General features: G+C 39.8%; 1 pseudogene; it reads right to left on the reverse strand.

The window, feature by feature from the left end:
• Nucleotides 1-10,900: 10,900 nt before the first annotated feature.
• On the reverse strand, nt 10,901-17,783 carry LOC111153204 (annotated as a pseudogene).
• Nucleotides 17,784-21,402: the final 3,619 nt, after the last annotated feature.

Genomic DNA, 21,402 nt, shown 5'->3' on the forward strand with positions numbered 1-21,402 from the left:
GTGTGACCGGGCACTAGCCAGACTGGAAATGACAGGGGCAGTGAGGGGCGGTGTCCCTAAACTGTGTTCTGCAAGGCAAAAGTTCAGTAATGAGATTTCTTTTACTACAGTTTCATTTCACATGCATCTATGAGTCCCTAAAACTGATTGTGTAGAACATGAAGTACGTAATTGACCATCGCTTTCAAGTCTGAGGTGCCAGAAGCAGAGCACACTTGACCTTTCTTTTTGTTTCTTTCAGAGTCTGATGACTTTTCCCAGCTTCATCTCCGACCCAAGGACAGGGAACAAAGGAAACACAGATCTACACTTTGAAATATTAACAGAAGGGTTCTGCAAACCCAAGTTCTCACAGGAGCAAAAGGTTGAGGACCAGGGTGACAGAAAGGGGAGGCAGATAGCAAGGAACCAAAAGAACATGTCATGTGTATGTGAGCTGGCCCACTTCTCTACCTGTCAGAAGCAAGTCATGCCTGAAGAGAGTCACATCTGCACTGGATCATCTGTTGGCTGACCTTGAGCATAGCAGAGGATGTGCTGAGCTGGGTAGGGTGTTGGGGAGAGATGGGCAGCTGGTCACAGATACTACTTGCCCAGTACCTGTAGGACCAGCTCCTGGTCCTCAGCTAAGATGAAACAATAATTACATTTAGTTACCTATCTCCTGGGACAGGTAATGTGCGCTGTGCTGTGGTGACTATATCCTCTCCCATTTTATTTTATTTTTTTAAATTACTTTGAGCAGGTAAGATTGACATACAAAAGGCTGCCCATAGTTACTGTATGCAACTTAACCCTGACCTAACCCTACTATCTAGTTAAGATATACTCTATGTAGAATACCGCTCATAAATTAGAGGATGGTTTTTAGTAGCTAAGGAATTCAGGGACCAACCTTCTGTCTTAATTCTCCCTTGAATCTGCTAAATTGGAACACTTCGGCCCCATGCTATCTGGAGATTGGCCACACAGGGGCAAGAGTGAGTAAACATTGGCACAAACCCCACTAAAAGCCAATTCTTTCTTCATCCAGTCAAACCTTGTTCATTCAATGTTTCCAGGTCATTTTATAGATTATGAAAAGTGTGACTTTGTTGAATTTTTTAAAAACCGAACTAATTCTTTCAACCTGTTAAAAATAGAAGATGTTTTCAAATATCTCAGACTTGGCCAGCAGATGAAGGCCCAAGGGCCTGGGAAATGCCTATGATTATTGAATATATTCAGGTCTACTTAGGAAACAAGGATGACTTCTGTTCCACTTATTTTCAGGAAGAATTCATGACAACTACCAGCACTGAATCCACGCAAAATAGTGCAGCTCAGAGGAAAACAAAAGGAGAATCAAGAGCCTCCAGAAGCTGAGAAAGAGCTGCACCCAGGAACCAAGAAGACATACCACCGAGGCTCTGCTCAGACCCATTTGCAGTCTGTAGAACCTCTAGAGCTAGAATGCACCCAATGCCCCCGGGGGTCATGGGTCAGGCAGAGCACACACCCTGATTCTACACTGTGGAACTAGTGACAAGTCTGGTCCCTTCCTCCATGAGACACCCCCTGCCCCCTGATTACTCCAACCTGCTTCCTGGAACTTCCATTCCCCTTTCTGACCCCATCGTGCACTTTTCCCATCACTGCCATAGTATAGAGTACATTTAACTACACACTATTCTGTCATTTAGATTTTTTTTGTCATGTCTGCTGCCAAACTATACCTTGCATCATCTACCCTGATGTAAAATCACTTGTTGCGTTGCATGACTTCACTGTGGACTCACAGTCCCCTCACAGTGTCATGGGGCTAGCGTCCTGGGCCAGGTCCTCACTAACCTGGCTCAGCTCTTGCACTGAAGGCCCGATCCAGGCACTGCTATTTTCGTACAAGTAAGACTGCACAGCCAAAACCTTGGTTTGGGTTCAAAAGTGCTCATGGCCCCTCAGCCACATTGGATGGCGTGGGGGCACACCCTGAAGACACTTGCTAGTCCACCGTTGCCCTGGGACGTTTCTATGGTGCAGCCATTTTGTCCAATGAGGGAACTCAATAGGATCAAGGAGGATGGGAGTCAGAACCCTGAGGTAAAATACATCTTGGAGACTGCCCAGAACTTCCTATGAGTTCATTCCATAGTCCTGAATGAATCAATTAATCTAAAAACATTTCCTTATTTTTGAAATGATGAGCCTGAAGTTCAGTTGAAATGACTCTCCTAGGTCATACTGGAAATCAGTGAAAGAGCCAGACTGAGAGGTGAGATGGCCTCCAGCAGGATCCCCCAGAGTGGTTTTACCTAGAGCCACAATCACCCATTTATCTTTCCTGGACTTCCAGACTCTCATGGGACTCTTTGTGGGGCATATTCTGGGAACAAAGTTCATGTCAGTGCCACAGAAGACCTTGACACTGTTTATAACGAGACTCTGTGACGTCAATGAGTCCCAAGCATAGCCCATCTCAGAGTCTGTCTGCAAAGACACAGTTAGTGGGAAACCCACATTTTGACAGAGGGTAGAGGTGGATGGGAAAAACTAGGGAAAGAGGGGGTGCTCACATCACATCTAGCCCCAGATGACACAGTGGTGTCCAGCAGGACAAGACCCCCAAATACCCCCCAGCGCCTTAACAGAACTCACCCCTAAGGTTTGAAGCTGAGCTTCATACATCAGTCATGAGCACTCTGGCTAGCTCAGGGAAGCATGACACAGGACGTAAGAAAACCAAAGTCTTGACAGATGTGTACTCATGGAGCAGTAGATTTCTCCAAATATATTCTGAAATGGTAAAAAATTCACTGGTAAAATGTGGATATTTTTGATTAAAAAGAAAGCCATACTTGTTCAATTCATAAATATTTATGGAGTATCTACTTAGTGCAAATGTATAGCTCTAACCCCACCTGGGAGCTTGCAAAGAGGGTGGGATATAATCAATGGATCAACGATAGGAAGGAATGCAGGCTAAGGACTAAGAAAGCATCCTATTCAGAGATGCCCATTAAGGAAGCCCACTGAGAAGATACTTTTCAGCCAACACCAGAAAGACAGGGCCAGTGAATGTGTCTGTGAGACAAGTGACAGAGCAACTCGATTTTTAATTATTTTCACCATAAAACATAAATGTCAAGAAATATAGTTTCAATTATTGCTTTGAAACATTTGTTTCTTCTCTGTAATTTGACTTATAGACTAATCTTTACTCACTGTAAAATACTCTAAGAAAATATCTTATTCAAGCATAGACAACTCATATTAAAAGACCAATAAATTAACCCTAGCAAACCCCTAAGCCTACCCTTACCCCAACCCCTAACCCTAACCCTGAGCCTAACCCATGACTCTAAAACCTGACCCTAACTGACCCCAACCTGACCCTAGGTTGGGCTTGGAGGAGTGTGTCCCCAGAGACCTGGCGCCAAACCACAGGGACAGGGACACCCAATCGATTCCAGAAGACTCCCCCTGCCATCCAGAAGGAAACCGTGATGTTTGGAACTCTGGAAATGACTCAGAGCAGGAGAAATCTGCATGCACAACTGAGGCCACCCCCCACATTCAGTGGCCTGCTGGACACAGACCTGGAGCCTAATACTCACCCTGACCCATGCCCTCAACTCAGCACTCCAAGAGTCTTCCCACACAGTTGGCTGATTGAACCAGGCATCATCCTAGGCCCTAACCCCAACCCTAGGTTGGCTTTTTAAAGGACCACACCCAGAGGCCTGGCTCCAAATCCCCAGCGAACGGGGACACCTGAGCGAAGAGGAGGGCTCTTCTTACAACACAATCAGAAATCATGCCTTTTCCAATTCCATGGAGGATTTAGAGCAGGAGAAATCGGAATGAATTCCTGAACCAATCTCTGCTTATTTTTAACTTCATACTATTTATAACTGAATGCCAAGCCTGAGCCTGATACTCTCCTCAACTCTAGCCCTCAATTCAAATGTCTCTGAAGGTCTCCACACCTAAGCAGATTACACCTTCCATGTTCCTGGGACTACGCCTATCCCAGCATAAGACACAGGTGTAAACATGAACATACGTTTCTACCAATAGCACTTACAAGCAACCAAGAGACACACGAAGAAGTGCTCCACATCAATAGTCATCAGCAAAATACAAATCAAAGATACCACCTTACAACAGCTGGCATAGCTAAAATAATCAAGGCAGGGAACAACAAGTGTTGGAGAGGATGTGGTGAAAGGGGAACTCTTACACTGCTGGTGGGAATGCAAGCTCATACAGCCACTCTGCCAAATGTTATCAAGTTTCTTCAAGAACTTAAAAATGGAGCTACCCTATGACCCAGCAATTGCACTACTTGGTATTTACTGCAAGATATAGATTGAGTGAAAAATAGTGGCACCTGCCCCCCCAATGTTCATCGCAGCAATATCCACACTAGCCCAACTATGGAAAGAGCCCAGATGTCCACAGACAGATGAATGGATAAAGATGGTGTGGTTCATATCTACAACGGAATATCCTTCAGCCGTCAGAGAGGATCAATACTTACTATTACATCCACCTGGCTGGAACTGGAGGGTATTATGCTGAGGGGAATAAGTCTATCAGTGAAAGACAATCGGCACATGGGTTCACCCATATGTGAAATGGAAGAAACACCACAGAGGATCAGAGGGGAAGGGAGGGAAATTTGAATGGGAAGTCTTCAGAGAGAAAATCCATGAGAGACTCTTCATTACAGAAACAAAACGAGGGCTTCTGGAGGGAAGGTGGATGGGGATGTGGTAACTGGGTGATGGGCATTAAGGAGGGCACATGATGCAATGAGCACAAGGTGTTATACACACCTGATCTATTATTGAGCACTACATCTGAAACTAATGATGTACTTTAAGTTGGCTCATTGAATTAAACAAAAAGAACTCAAGCAGACACTCATAAAAATTTGTATAGAACCACCAAGAAACTGAATAGCCAATGTAATGTTAAGAAAGAAAAAGCTGGAGGAGACGCAAATCCAGATTTCAAGTTATACTACAAAGCTGTAGTCATCCTAACAGTATGGTACTGGCACAAAAATACACACAGCAATCGAGGGAACAGGATAGAAGCTCAGATATAAACCCACAATTATGTGACCAATTAATCTTCCACAAAGCAGGCAAGAATTTCAAAAAAGAAAAGGGCAGTCTCTACAACAAATGGTGTTGGAAAAACTGGACAGCTATGCACAAAAGAATGAAATTAGACTGCTTTCCCACACCATACAGAAAAATAAACTCAAAACAGTTTCAAAACCTCAATAGAAGACCTAAAGACCTGAAACCATAAAAACCCTGCAAGAAGGCACAGACAGTAATTTCTTGACATGGACCAAAGCAACACTTTTCTACACTGTCTCCTGAGGCAAAGGAAATAAAAGCAAAAATAAACTACTGGGAATCTATCAAAAAGTTTCCACATAGCAGAAGAACTGTGAAGAAGTAATAATCACAAGAAAAACTACTGAAAGGGAGAAGATATTTGCAAATATCCTATACAATAAAGGGATAGTGTCTAAAATATATAGAATAGATACAACTCAATACCCAAAAACCAAATAGTCCAGTTAAAAAATAGTCAGCAGACATGAACAGACATTTCTCCAAAGAAGAAATACAGATGCCCAAATATCTCATGAAAAGATGTTCACCATCACCCAACTTCAGGAAAACGCAAATCAAAAGTATAATGAGATATTACCACATACTGTCAGAATGGCTCCCATTAACAGCACAAGGAACAACAGGTGTTGGGAGGATGTGGAAAAAGGGGAATCCTCGCGCACTGTTGGTGGAACCTGCAACCTGGTGCAGCCACTCTAGAAAACAGTATGGAGGTTCTTCAAGACGATAAAAATAGAGCTACCCTAGAATCCAGCAATCACACTACTGGTATTTAACCAAAGAATACAAAAACAATAACTCAAAAGGATACATGCACCCCTATGTTTCCTGCAGCATTATTTACAAGATCACAATATGTAAGTTTCTGTTAATAAAGTGATAAATGAGGTGATAGATGTTTACACACACACACACACACACACACACACACACACACACACACACATGGTCACATACAGTGGGATCTTATTCAGCCATAAAAAGAATGAAATCTTGCCATTTGCAGCCACACAGATGGATCTAGAGAGGATTATCCTAAGTGAAATCAGTCACTCAGAGAAAGACAATACCATATGATGTCACTCTTACGTAGAATTGAAGAAACAAACATACATAAATAAGGGAGAAAAAAGAGACAAGCCAAAATACAGATTCTTAACAATAGAGAACAAACTGAAGGTTACCTAAGGGGAGGTGGACGGAGGGATGAGTGAAACAGATGAAGGGGACTAGGAGTACACTTTTCTTGATGAACAAGTAGTATATAGAACGACTGAATCACGCTATTGTAAACATGAAACTAACGTAATACTGTATGTTAACTCAACTGGAATTAAAATAAACAATAAAAAAGATTTTTCTTTCAGTAATCTATTTGAAAAAGCTTTGGTACACAACATTCATATGCCCTACCTGGGAGTATTTCCTCAACAATATTTATTCACTCTATGCCTCAAATTCAAATTTCACTGAATCCTTATACTTTAACTGTTAATCCTAGCCCACAGGAGCCATGGTCCCTTTCTGTCCAGGATCAGCACCTATACATTCCAGAGAGTGTAAGTAGAGATAGGTGCCACTTCATAATCCAGAAAGCTATTATTGTTTCTGTTTTAGCATGAGATGCTCAGAGAGTGTGGGACAGGTTTCAGAGCAGGCATGTCCTCTATCCTGGATCACTAATTCAGCGGTCTTTACTTGGATCCATTTGGCTAATAGGTTCCCTGTGGATGAGCTTGCTTCCAATCACATCCATGGGAAGGCAAAAGGTGGGTGGGCTCAGTGCGGGATAGGAAGAGGAACAAGTAGACAAGGGTATGATCCCTCCCCTGATCTAGAACTGCCATGGGTGTGGGTATGGGAGACAGAAGCAACAGGAAACCACTAAGCTCACCAGCTGAATGCAGGAGGCATAGGTCAAGAGATCTCGAGATGCAGGGCATGGAGGCTGCTCTGAGCTACCTCTGGGAAGGAGAGGGGGAAGGAACGAGAAAGAGAAGCTGCTTGCACCCGGCCCATGCCAGCTGCCCACTGCTCCTGGCACTCATGAGTATACACAACTGACATTGGGCTCCTGATGGGCTGGGTTGGGTCCCTCAACACTCAGTGGGATAGCTGGCTCCAGGGCTCAGGGACATGCTGAGGGAGGTGGTAGGGAAGGCGGCCCCTATGAGGTCATCCCCTCCTTGAGCAGACAGCCCTGCAGGACTGCTGAAAACCCACTGAGAGTTTCAAAATACATGCCATGGAGGAACTAAGGCATGGAGAAACAGAAAACAATATTGGATCTTAAGGTCAGAGCTGTCAGCTCAGGAAGTGGAGACAGCTTCCCTGAGGAGGCTGAGGGGAGGGCAGGCCAGGCTGAAAAGGAAGACATGGCTTTCCTGATTGGGAACCTGCAGCTCCCTTCCAAGGCAGGGTATGGTCCTCACCTCACAGGGGATCCATGGAAGTGTTCTACCAGGGGACTGACAGAGCTGTCTCTTGAGAAGCCTACCCAGTGTGCACAAGGCAGATGTTGAAGGCCAGATGGAAGGAGGGCAATACCCCAGGGGGCCATGGGGAACAGCAGAGAATTACCATGAGGATGATGAAAAGTAGGAGGCAGCAGCATGGGTGCCGGCTTGAAAGGCTACCTGCCCACAGGTAGATTGACTGGGTGCTTTCTGAGCCAGGCATGCCTGACCTTGGTGGGCTCCAGACTAATCCTGACCACAACCCTAGGAAGTGTTCACCACCACTGCCCTCCTCTCCCCATGCTGCTGTTAGGAGCCATAGTCACAGACCCCCAATCAGTTTGTATGAAAATGAAGGAGTGGATCTCCGCCCCCACCCCCAGCACATTGCAACTCCGGTGGCAATCCAGTGCAACCCTGGTGCCTGACCAGAAACTGCTGTCTACCTGTCTCCACACAACTCAAAAGACAGGAGGGCCTCCCTAATTCCACAGGATATGATGAGACAGATCCACAGGCCCCACTACCCCACTTACCAATAACAACCAGTGGGTCACTCGGAACCTTGGCTATTATCACAAAGCACACCATGCCCCGTTTCTGTCACTTCCAAAAGAAAATTGGGTTCTGATCTCCCAATTTACCATATATCCTGATTGCTGACCTGGGACCATGCCATGAACACACATGGCACCTTTTTGTTAGAGAAGGCCATCCTGCACCTCCTACAAAATATTACTAAGGAAGTACAAGTCCATCAGGGCTACAGTGTGAACAGTGGTACACAGCCTGCATGGTCAGTAATTTGAATAAGGTTGACCCTGCCCCCCGACTCCAGTCTCACCAAACGTTCCTCTGTCTCCACATAACACGTGGTCTTCCTTCAGAAAAAAAGCCCAGGAAACCAACCATTAAACTGATGCTCCCTTCACCCTTTGTTTCAAATCTTGTCCAACCACAATGGTATGAAAGTAGAAATCAGTCACCAGAAGAAAATGGACAATCAGAATTATGTGGAGATTTAACAGCATGCCACTAAACAACAAATTGTCAAAGAAGAAATGAAAAGAAATTTTAAAAGTACTAATGAGACAAATGAAAAAGAGGACCTATGAAAACTTAGGGGATACAGCAAAAGTAGTTCTAAGGGAGAATTACATAGAAATTCGGGTCTTCATCAATCCACCTGAAAACTCTCCAATAACCAACCTGATTTTACATGGGAAAGAAGTGGGAAGAAAAAAAGAAAAAAGCAAAGCCCCATAACAGTAGAAATAAGGAAATAACAAAAAGGAAAGTGGAAATAAATCCAATGGAGACTAAAAAGACAAAAGATCAATGAAAATACAGGCTGCCTTTTTTGGAAAGATAAATAAAATTGGCAAACTTTTAGCTAGACTCACAAAGAAAGAGAGAGAACTCAAATATATTGGGAAAGAAAGGTAATTGATTCCTGTCTCACATCAAGATACTAGAGGAAAACACAGGCAACAACCTCTTGGACCTTGGACACTGCAACTTCTTACAAAACATGTCTCTAAAGGCTAGGGAAACAAAAGCAAAAATGAGCTATCGGGACGTCATCAAGAAAAACACTTCTGCACAGCAAAGGAAACAATCAACAAAACTAAAAGGCAACCTACAGAATGGGAGAAGATATTTGCAAGTGGCACTATGGATAAAGGTCTGGCATCTAAGATCTACAAAGAACTGCTCAAACTCAAAACCCAAGAAACAAAGAATCCACTCAAGAAATGGGCAGAAGACAGGAAGAGACACTTCTTCAAAGAAGACATCCAAACGGCCAGTAGACCATGAAAAAATGCTCCAGATCACATGTCATCAGGGAATTCAAAGCCACAATGAGATATCACCTTCCAGCAGTTAGAATGGCTAAAATTAACAAGACAGGAAGCAAGTGTTGGCGAGGATGTGGAGAAAGGGGAACAATCTCACACTGTTGGTGGGAAGGAAAGCTGGTGCAATCATTCTGGAAAACAGCATGGAGGTTCCTCACAAAGTAAAAATAGAGCTACCCTATGACCCAGCCATTGCACTCCTGGGTATTTACCCCAAAGATACAGATGTAGTGAAAAGAAGAAACACATGCACCCCAATGTTTATAACAGCACTGTCCACAAGAGCAGAACTGTGGAAGGAGCTGAGGTGTCCTTCGAGAGATGAATGTATAGAGAAGATGTGGTACATACATACCATAGAATAGTACTCAGCCATCAGAAGGGATGAATACCCACCATTTGTGTCAACATGGATGGAACTGGAGGAGATTATGCTAAATGAAATAAGTCAAGCAGAGAATGACAATAATCATGTGGTTTCACTTATATGTGGAACACAAGGTATAGTGTGGAGGACCACAGGGGAAGGGAGGGAAAACTGAATGGGAAGAAACCAGAGAGGGAGACAAACCATGGGAGACTAAATCATAGGAAACAAAATAGAGGAGGGTACATTGGGGGAGGGGTAACTAGCTGATAGGTATTAAGGAGGGGACATGTGATGATCAGCCCTGGGTGTTATATGCAACTAATGATTCATTGACCATTACCTCAAAAACTATACCTTGGCTAATTGAATTTAAATTCAATTTAAATGTGAAAAAAAAGAAAGATGAGCTATTACAATGAATACCACAAAAATACAAAGGATTGTAAGAGACTACTATGAGCAAGGAGAGGCTAACATCTTAGACAACCTAGAAGAAATGGATAAGTTCCTAACAACAACCTAGAAAGACTGAACTGCATATATACATGTGTGTGTATGTACATACACACATGTATATTAGATGTATATATATATAATACACATTTTACATACACACACACACACACACACACACAATAGAATATTACTCAGCCACCAAAAAAAAAAAAAAAATGAAATCTTGCCATTTGCAACAATGTGGATGGAACTAGAGGGTATTATGCTAAGCAAAATAAGTCAATCAGAGAAAGACAATTATCATATGATCTCACTGGTACATGAAATTTAAGAGACAAAACAGAGAAAAATAGGAGAAGAGAGTAAAAAATAAAACAAGATGAAACCAGAGAGGGAGACAAGGCTTAAGAAACTCTTAGTCATAGGAAACAAAGTGAGGGTTGCTGGAGGGGAAGGACATGGAAGGATGGGATAACTGAGTGAAAGACATTAAGGAGGGCATGTGATATAATGAGCACTGGGTATTATATAAGACTGATGAACCACTGACCTCTACCTCTGAAACCAATAATACATTATATGTTGATTAATTGAATTTAAATTTTAAAAAAGGAAAATTCTTCTTTAATCAATACTTTCCAAACCCTTGGACCCATAGCAACAATTAACTCCAGAGATGTGCCTATCTCTCTCCAGCATACTCTGCTGATAGGAATAATAGGCAATCTTTTTTCTTGCCCCCATTAGTGAACCTGTGGATGCGCACAGTGGCTATGTTGGGCATGAACAAGCACACAGCTAAGACGCCGATCCCAGGCAGAATCTCAAACCAAATTGCACCTTGGTTACCAAAGTTAAACCTTTCCTTTGTGGCCCCTTTAAAGAGACCCAGCACCGTTCATTGATTTTCTAATGTGAAAGCCTTGCATACCTGGGATAAATCCCACTTGCTTGTGGTACGTAACCCTTTTTATGCATTGTTGGATATGATTTGACAATTTTCTTTTGAGGATTCTTCTCAATGAATGTGTGTACCTTCATAAGAGATATTGATTTGCAATTTTCTTATGAAGCTTTGTCTGCTTTCAGATTTTGGTATTTGGTATTTGGTTTTAGGGTATGCTGGCTTATAGAATGAGTCAGAAAGAATTCTCTCTGCTTTTGTCTCCTGGAAGAGAGTCTAGAAAATTGATATGATCTAAACGTTTCATTTAGTTTATCACTGAACACTTCTTGGCCTGGTGCTTTCTCTTTTGGAGGGCTATTAATTTTAGATTCAATTTCTTTCATAGACATAGCTTTATCTCTTCTTGTGTGAGGTTTGGTAGATTGTATCTTTCAAGAAATGTATCCATTTTATCTAGGTTATCAAATGTGGGCAGAGAGTTGTTCATAGGATGTCTTTATTGTCCTTTTAATGTCCATGAGATCTGTATTAATGTTCTCTCTTTCATTGCTGATATTAGTAATTTGTGCCCTTTCTTTTTTTTCTTAATTATCCTGTCTAAAGGCTTATCAATTTTATTGGTTCTTTTTCAAAAACCAGCTATTTGTTTCATTGAGTTTATCCATTAATATTCTGGTTTTGATTTCATATTTTTATTACTTATTCTATTTGGTGTAGTTTGGGTTTAATTTGCTCTTCTTATTCTAATTTCCTAGGGTAGAACCTTAGATTATTTCTAACCTTTCTTCTTTTCTAATATGTACATTCAATACTATAAAATTCCCTGTAAGCACTACCTTCACTGTATCCCACAGATTTTGAGAACTTGTGTTTTCATTTTCATTTAAGTCAAGTATTTTAAGATTTCTCTTGAGTTTTCCTCTTTGACCCTTGTGTCACTTAGAAATGTGTTGTTTAGGGATGCGTGGCTCAGTCAGTTAAGCATCTGCCTTCAGCTCAGGTCATGATCCTGGGGTCCTGGGATCAAGTTTTGAATTGGGATCCTTGCTCAGCAGGGAGTCTGCTTCTCCCTCTGCCTGTAGCTCCCCATGCTTGTCCTCTCTTGCTCACTCTGTCTGTCTCTCTCTCTCTAGTTGACAAATAAATAGATAAAATCTTTTTTTTTTTTAAGTGTGTTTGATCTCTGAGTATTTGGGGAATTTCCAGCTCTCATTCTGTTATTAAATTCTAGTTTAATTCCACTATGGTCCAAAAGAAGTCATTATATGATTTCTATATTTTTTTAATTTTTGAAGGTATGTTTTATGGCCTAGAATGGTCTATCTTGATGAATGTTGCATAGGAACTTGAGAAGAATGTGTATTCTGTTTTTGGATGAAGTAAGCTATAGATGTACATTATATCCAGTTGATCAGTGGTATTGCTGATTTCTACTATGTATTCAGTGGTTTTCTGGGAGCTGGGTGTGTTCATTTCTGATACAGGTATATTAAAGTCTCCAAATATAATATGGATACATCTATTTCTCCTTGCAATTCTTTTTTTTGCCTGATGTTGCTTGAAGCTCTGTTGTTTGGTGCATATATGTTAAGGTATGTTATGTCTTCTTGGAGAACTGATCCCTTTAATACTATGTAATGCCCCTCTTTATCCCTAAAAACTTTCCTTTTTATGAATTCGTCTCTGTCTGAAATTAATATTGCTATTCCCCCTTTGTTTGGTTTGGAGTTAACATGTTATCTCCTTCTCGATCCCTTTATTTTTAATCTATATCTGTTTTTGTCTTTAAAATAAATTCTTGGGGGGGCGCCTGGGTGGCTCAGTGGGTTGAGCTGCTGCCTTCGGCTCAGGTCATGATCTCAGAGTCCTGGGATCGAGCCCCACATCGGGCTCTCTGCTCTCTAGGGGAGCCTGCTTCCTCCTCTCTCTCTGCCTGCCTCTCTGCCTGCTTGTGATCTCTCTGTCAAATAAATAAATAAAATCTTAAAAAAAAATTTTTTTAAATAAATTCTTGGGGTGCCAGGGTGGCTCAGTAGGTTAATCCTCTGCCTTCACCTCAGGTCATGACCTCAGGGTCCTGGGATAGAACCCCGCATCGGGCTCTCTGCTCAGCAGGGAGCCTGCTTCCCCCTCTCTCTCTGTCTGCCTCTCTGCCTACTTGTGATCTCTCTCTCTCTGTCAATTAAATAAATAAACTCTTAAAATAAAATAAAATAATTCTTTTGTAGACAACATATAGTTACATCTCTTTTTTTTTTAGATTTTATTTATTTATTTATTTGAGAGAGAGAGCATGTGCACTGGAGTGGGGGAAGGGGCATAGGGAGAGAATCCCAAGCAGACTCTGCACTGACTGCTCAGCCTGACTCAGGGTTCAATCTCATGACTTTGAGATCATGACCTCAGCCAAAATCAAGTGTTGGGTGCTTAACCAACTGAGCCATCCAGGTGCCCCTGGGTCTTGTTTTCTGATTCACTCTGACAAGTGGCACAGTTAGACCATTTATATTCAAAGTGATTATTGATATAGCTGGATTAATATTTGCCATATCTGTTACCTTTTATAATTGTTGCCTTTGTTCTTATTTTTGTCTTCCAATCTTTTTTTGCCTTGTGTCATTTTTTAAATTTTTTTGTAAACATATAATGTATTATTAGCCCCAGGGGTACAGGTACCCTCCCCAATGTCCATAACCTCACCACCCTCTCCCTACCCCCCTCCCACCAGCAACCCTCAGTTTGTTTTGTGAGATATCTATATCTATATCTAATATCTATTAGATCAATTAAACATAAGAACAATAACTTTTTATTTTATCTTCAATTATTCCTTCTCCAGTGCTCTTTCTTTCTTTTAGTAGATCTGAGTTTTTGACTTATATCATTTTCCTTCTCTCTAAAGAGAGACATTTTTTGCAAGGTAGGTTTACTGAGAAAAAATTCCATCAATTTTTGTTTGAGAAAGTCTTCATTTCCTTTTCACTCTTGAAGGATAATTTCACAGGATACAGAATTCTAGTTTGGTGGGGGTTTTTTCTCTGAACCTTTTAAATATTTCACATCATTCTCTTTATGTTTGAATGGTTTGTGAGAAGTCTTGTGTTTAGATGTGTCTTTGTTCCTCTATAAGTAAGGTGTTTGTTTTCTTTTTTTTTCACCTGTAGCTTCCTTTAGGATTTTCTCTTTATCTCTTATTTTCAGTTTTGTTTTTGTTTGTTTGTTTGTTTGAAAATGAGATGCCTAGGTATAGTTTTTGGTGTTCAACATTAATTTATGGAAACTCTCAGTCCTTATTGTTTCAAATATTTCTTCTATTCCTTTCTCTTTTCCTTTCTTATTCTGTTTTCATCTTCTGTTTTAAGCTGTATGTGTTAGGACTTCTGAGTTGTCACACAGTTCTTGGATATTGTGTTCTGCTTTTTTCAGTCTTTTATCTGTTGGCTTTGCAGTTTGGGAGGTTCCTATTAAGATATTCACAAGTTCAGAGATTTTTTTTTCTCAGCTTTTCCAGTCTATTAATAAAGCCATCAAAAACATTCTTCATTTTGGTTAGTGTTTTTAGTCTCTAGCATTTCTTTTTGGGTTTTTTATTAGAATTTCCATCTCTCTGCTTACATTGCTTGTGTGTTGTCTAATTTATCTATTAGAGCCTTTAGAATGTTAATTATAGTTGTTTTAAATTCCCTGCCTGAAAATTCGAACAGCCTTGCCATATTTGAGTCTGGTTCTGATGCTTGCAGTACTCTTTTAAGAGGTGTTTTTTACTTCTCAGTATGTCTTGTAATTTTTTTAAAATAACTGAGCATGATGAGTTCAGTAAAATCATTTGCTATAAATAAGCCTTTAGTAAGGTACTGCTAAGGTGTAGGCAATGGGAAATGTTCTATATGCCTATGATTAGGTCTCAATCTTTTAGTGAGCCTATGCTTCTAGACTGTGCATTTCACACCTGATTTTCAGTCCCCACTCCCTTTAGGTGAGACAGGATGGCTAAAGTGGGCTGAAATTGGGTAGTTTCCTTCTCCCACATATATATATATAGAAGGAGCTTGAGTAGCTCCTTTCCCTGTCCCCTTCTTTCTAGCCTTTCTGTGAAAACTAGAGTCATCTGGGGTTGGGTATTTCCTTCCTGGAAGCCAATTAGGCTCTGATAGGAAAAACAAAAAACAAAAAACAAAAAACAAAAAAATCAGCATATATGGATCTGGTTAAATAGTTTCTCCTGAAAGTGGACCTTGTTAAGAAGGACAGAATGGTCAGGCATATTCTAAAAGGGTTTTTTTTTCCCCTTTTCCTGATAAGCACAAGTGGATTTTTCTCCAATATTCACTGTGAGAACCTGGCAGAAGCCTAGGAGATAAAACTCACAAGTGTGAGAACCTCCCAGTGATTTGGTTTCCTTGGAGTTTTTATTCTCAGCGTGATCCACCCTGAGCCTTCAGCAATCCATCAGTTATGTTTAGGCTTTCCTACCCCGAGCACTGGTTCTCAGTAAAGTTTCAGCTCAGTTTCCAGTACAGAAAACTGAGTCTCTGTGTTTACCTGTCAGTCTTTCCAAATTTGGGGGCAGTGCTTCGCTCTGTGTCCTCACTTCTCTTATGGATCTAAGAATTGTTGATTTTTTTAGTTTGTTTCGCTTTTTACTTTACTTTACTTTTTACTTTATAAGATGGAGTGGTGACTTCCAAGCTTCTTATTTACTGACCATAAACCAGATTTGGAATTATTTCTTTCTGCTCCTCAGACTGGATTTTCAAGTGTGCTGCTCTAATCTGTTAATTTATTTTTTCATTTCAATTATCGTACTCTGAAGTTCCAGAATTTTATTTTTTTAAAGATTTTATTTATTTATTTGGGAGAGAGAGACAGTGAGAGAGGGAACACAAACAGGGGGAGTGGGAGAGGGAGAAGCAGGCTTCCCACAAAGCAGGGAGCCCAACACAGGGCTCAAACCCAGGACATCATGACCCGAGCTGAAGGCAGATGCTTAATGACTGAGCCACCTAGTAGTCCCATAGTTCCATAATTTTTGTTTGGTTCCTTTTTACAATTTATGTTTCTTTATTGATATTCTCTATTCATTGAGATGTTATTTTCCCTGTTCCCTTTAGCTTTTCTTCTCTGGTTTCCTTTAGCTCTTTGAGCATATTTTAAATTGTTTATTTAAAGTCTCATCTAGTAAGTTCAATATCTGTGCCTTGTCAGACACCTTTTTTTTTAAGATTTTATTTATTTATTTGACATAGAGAGATCAGAAGTAGGCAGAGAGGCAGGCAGAGGTGGGGGGAAGCAGGCTCCCCGCTGAGCAGAGAGCCTGATGCAAGGCTCAATCTCAGGACCCTGAGATCGTGACCTGAAGGCAGAGGCTTAACCCTGTGAGCCACACAGGCACTCCCAGACACAGTTTTTGTTGATTTTTTCTATGAATGGGCTATACTTTTTGTTACTTTATATGCTTCCTAATTTTTGTTGACAACTGAGCATTTTCAATGTAATATGGCAACTCTGGAAATCAGATTTTGTCTGTTTTAGGGTTTATTTTGTTGTTAGTTGTGGACTGTAGCTGTTTAGTTTTTTAGTGGCCTTTAAAAACTATTTCTGTAAAGTCCATATTCTTTCTCATGTGATATTTCTGAAGCCTCTGTCCCTTTAGCTTGTGATCAGGTGGTGTTTTGACAGAGATTTCTTTAAGAGTCTGTAACCAAAGGAACAAGACAAGTAAAGAAAGAAATGAAAAAAACACTCTCAGCCTGTTTTGGGGCACTCCTTCAGGTTTTTGACAGGCCATTTACAATGCTGAGCCTCTACTTCTTGCTAATGCTGAGCCTAGAGATCAGCCAGGGTGAAAGTTTAGTGTCTTTCCAAGTCTTTTCTAAGCACGCATCCCACTTTGGGCATATGCATAGCTTTCTTGGCTCCTCGGCATACATAATTACTTTGAATGCTCTAATTTGAAAAAAACAAAAGCAAAAACAAAAAACAAAACAAAACAAAACAAAACCTCTTTCCAGCTTTTCCTTCCAGGCTTTAGGCACATCTACTGCTTGCCTCAGCTGTATTCTTTTGCCAAGGCAATAGCAGTAGTACATTTGCCTTGCAAGGATTACAAGAAGTTCCAACTGTATAACCACTTTTCTGCCCTGATGACTTCCAAGTTAGGGGGAAAAAAAGCAAGACCTTCCAGTAGCCCCCACACAAGTTAGAACAGACCAACATAGTTCTTTGAAAATGTGGTGTACTCTTCTCTCTCTGAGACCGAGGCCCAGGATCTCACAGTGGTAATACAGGCTGCCATCATGAGGACTACCCTGGAACGAGGGATGCATGGGGCCAGGGTGAGTAGAAATGCCACAAATCTTTACTACCATTTTTTGGTTGCCTTTTTCATAATTCAGCATTCCTTTTATTATTATCCAGAGTTCTGAAAATTTTGTTTCTGACAGTTTTTACTTTGTTTTCCAAAGTTTGTGGAAGATATTTTTGCTGGGTATAGAATTCAAAGTTTACAAGTTTTTTTTTTTTTTTTCCCTTTCAGTACTTTATTTTTGAGAGAGAGAGAGAAAGAGAGAGAGAGTGCCTGCCCTCACCTGCATAGGGCATGGGGGTGGGGGAGGCAAAGAGAGAGAGGGAGAGAGAGAGAATCTTAAGCAGGCTCCACATCAGCACAGAGCCTGATATTGGGCTTGATCTCAAAATCCTGAGATCATGACCTGAGCCAAAATCAAGAGTCCCATGCTTAACTGACTGAGCCACCCAGGCACCCCTCTCTCAGTATTTTTAAAATGTTGCTCTGGTGGTTTCTTGTTTGCATTATTTCCAATGAGAAATCTGATACCCTTTTCTTTGTTCCCCTATAAAATACTGTTGTTTTTTCTTCATTGCCTTTAATATTTTCTCTTTATTACTTACTTTCAGCCATTTGACTGTGTTATCTTGATTCAACTTCCTTTATGTTTCATATGTTTGATCTGTTTCATATGTTTGGGATTTATTTAACATTTTGGATCTCTGTTTTTCATTTTGATCAAACTTGGAAAAATTTCAGCCATGATTTCTTAAAAAAAATTTTTTTGGAGTCTTCTGCTCTCTCCTTTCCTTGTGGATGCTATTTATCCATATACTCAGTTGTTTAATGTTTCTTATAGTTCACTGGTGCTCTTTTCCTTATTTTTTCCCTTTTATGTTTCATTTAGAATAGTTTCTATTGGAATTGCTTCAGGTTCATTAATCTTTTCTTCTCCAATATTTAATCTACCATTAACTCATCTAGTGTATTTTTCATGTTAGATCTCATAGTTTTTAATCTCTAGAAGTATGACCTGAATCTGTTTTCTGTCTTCCATGTCTCTAATTTTTTTAACATATAAAACACAGATTTACAGGTGTCTATAAATAATGGTGCAATAAACATAAGGCTGTATATATCTTTTCAGACTAGTGTTTTCATTGTCTTTGGGCAAATACCCAGTAGTGGAATTACTGGATCATGTAGTAGTTCTATTTTTAATTTTTTGAGGAACTCTTATACTGTTTTCCAGAGCAATTGCTCCAATTTGCATTCCCAATTACAGTGCATTAGGGTTTGTTTCTCTTTCTCCACATTCTCACTGATATTTGTTATGTGGTAGAAGCATTTATTTATCGTGCTTTTAGTAAGCGTGTCTGGCAGTGGTAGCACTAGTAAAGGCAGGTAAATCTTGGCCACCGGTTTCCTGCTCAGACATCATGCTTCCCACAGTAGCAGCCACACAAATGCAGTCTTGACAGCATAGCATCTGTGGGCTCTCAGCCTGGGAGCAGCAGGCACTTTGGACTCATGGTCTTCTGCAGCATCAGAAGGAATAAGCATTCCTGGGTATAAGGTAGTGTTGGCAGTTCCAAGAACTGCCCCATCATTACAGAAAAAACTGTGGGCTTTGAATTTCCCACTTTGGTTCTTCAGCTTCAGAGCTGGTAGTGGCTTCTTGAAGTAACTAGTCTATATATAACTATTTGTATAATCAATATCCTGTATTAAATTTTCTCTAACAATCTATGATATTTCTTCAAAACATCCGCAATACTTTCTTTTTCTTAACTGAACACGGAGTATTATAGTATAATTGGGCTATACTTTATTTAAAGATTTTTGTCAGCATTACTCCACTGTCTTCTGGCATTCAGTATTGATTGGGGGAAATGTGAGGTCAGCTTGATTTATAATTTTAAATTATAATTTTATATATATATAAATTATATATAAATATATATTAAATACATATATTTTTATATAATTTATATATACTTATATATAAATTATAATTTATATATTTTATAATTTTATGATTTATATTTTCCTTTGATATTTTTAACTGGAGACTCATGAATTTTTTCTTCATTTTTGACATCCATTAGCTTTATCCATTTTGTGGATATGGATTGTTCTGTATCAGGTTTTCCCAGATATCTGTATGTCTTTTTTTTAATGATTTTATTTATTTATTTGACAGAGAGAGACACAGCGAGAGAGGGAACACAGCAGGGGGAGTGGGAGAGGGAAAAGCAGACTTCCTGCTGAGCAGGGAGCCTGACATAGGGCTTGATCCCAGGACCCTGGGATCATGACCTGAGCTGAAGGCAGATGCTTAATGACTGAGTCACCCAGGTGCCCTGCAGTGCCCCTGTATGTTTTTTTGTTTGTTTTTTTTTTTAAGTCTTGGGTCTTGTTTCTGGAAATTTTTCTTGAATCATGGAGTGTATTTATTCCATTATTTTTTTCCAGATACAAAAATGAGTTATATGATAGAACTCATTTTCCTGTCTTTAATATCATTTTTGTTCATTTTCCTCTTTTTTCCTAAATATTTTACTTCTTTTCTTCTGAATATTTTATATTATAGGTGGAATAGCTGCCCCTCCCCCCACGATGTCCAGGTCCTAATCACTAGAACCTGTGCATGTGTTACATTAGATGGGAAAAGGGACTTTGGATGCAATTAAGGTTATAGACTCACAGAGGGATATTATCCTGGACTAGCTGGGTGGTCTTAGTCCAATCACATGAGCACTTAAAAGTAGAGAATTATCTCCCTAAAAATGGATGAATCAAAAAAGGAAGTTAGAGAGATTACAAACATGAAAAGGATTCAACTTGCTATTTTTGATTCTAAGATATTGGGAACCATATAGGGCTAGTCCTCTAGGAGCTAAGAAAGGCCCAAGTTGCACAAGCAAATGGTGACCACCATCTTAATCTACAAGGACGAGAATTCTCTCAGAAATCTGAATGTATTTCAAAGTGGATTCTTCCTAGAACCTCCTGATAAGACTCCAGCCAGTGAACATAGTGATTTCATCCTTGCAAGATTTGGAACAGAAAAATTAGCCAAGACCACATGTACTTCTGACCTGCAGAACTGTGAGATAAATAAGTTTGTGTTGTTTTAAACCTCTCAGTTTGTGGTGATTTACTTGGAAGCAATAGAAAATGAATTTATTATACATCATGCTTTAATACAATTTATTTAAAAAGGAAAAGATCAAAGTGATACATTGAAATAAGAAATGAATGAATTTGAAATTTTGAACTAATACGTCTGACTGTATATCTTTTCCTTTACATTCAAGTGTTAACATATTACAAATTTTACTGTTATTGTTCAGAATTTCCACTAAAATATGTGGTCACCCATGTTGATTTTTTGAGTAAGACTTTATATTTAAGTATATAAATATAAAAGAAATATACAGCAAAAGTTGTGTAAATATGGGAGAAACAGGTAAAAAGGTAAAAAATGCATCATTGAAGAGGTGCATAAAAAATTTCTAGACAAAGTAAGTGAGAACATGGATAGAACTATTTAAGCAGGATATGTTATGAAAATTATATTACAGTGTATAATTTCATCATTCCATGCAATGGTGGAAGAAACATGAGTTAATTTGGCTTATCCAATTAATAAATTAAGTCTATTACATCTTGGAATACTAACTAGGACAGGAAATAAAATTTTTAAAGTTTTTATGAATCAAGGACTTCCACTTATAGCTATCATAGAATAACAGGGACTAGATTTATCTTCTGATAATATAAATTAATAAATTTGATCAAATATACAAACAATAATTTTTAGACATTGCATAAAGTCCTACCTATTGCACAATTGCATAGGACTTTGATACATGAGAGAAAGGAAACAAGTAAGCCCTAATGATTACCATGGCTTCCTACTTGAAGGGA

Source organism: Enhydra lutris, unplaced genomic scaffold, assembly GCF_002288905.1.
Source record: "Enhydra lutris kenyoni isolate GAN:26980312 unplaced genomic scaffold, ASM228890v2 scaffoldscaffold3, whole genome shotgun sequence".
Lineage (NCBI taxonomy): Eukaryota > Metazoa > Chordata > Mammalia > Carnivora > Mustelidae > Enhydra > Enhydra lutris.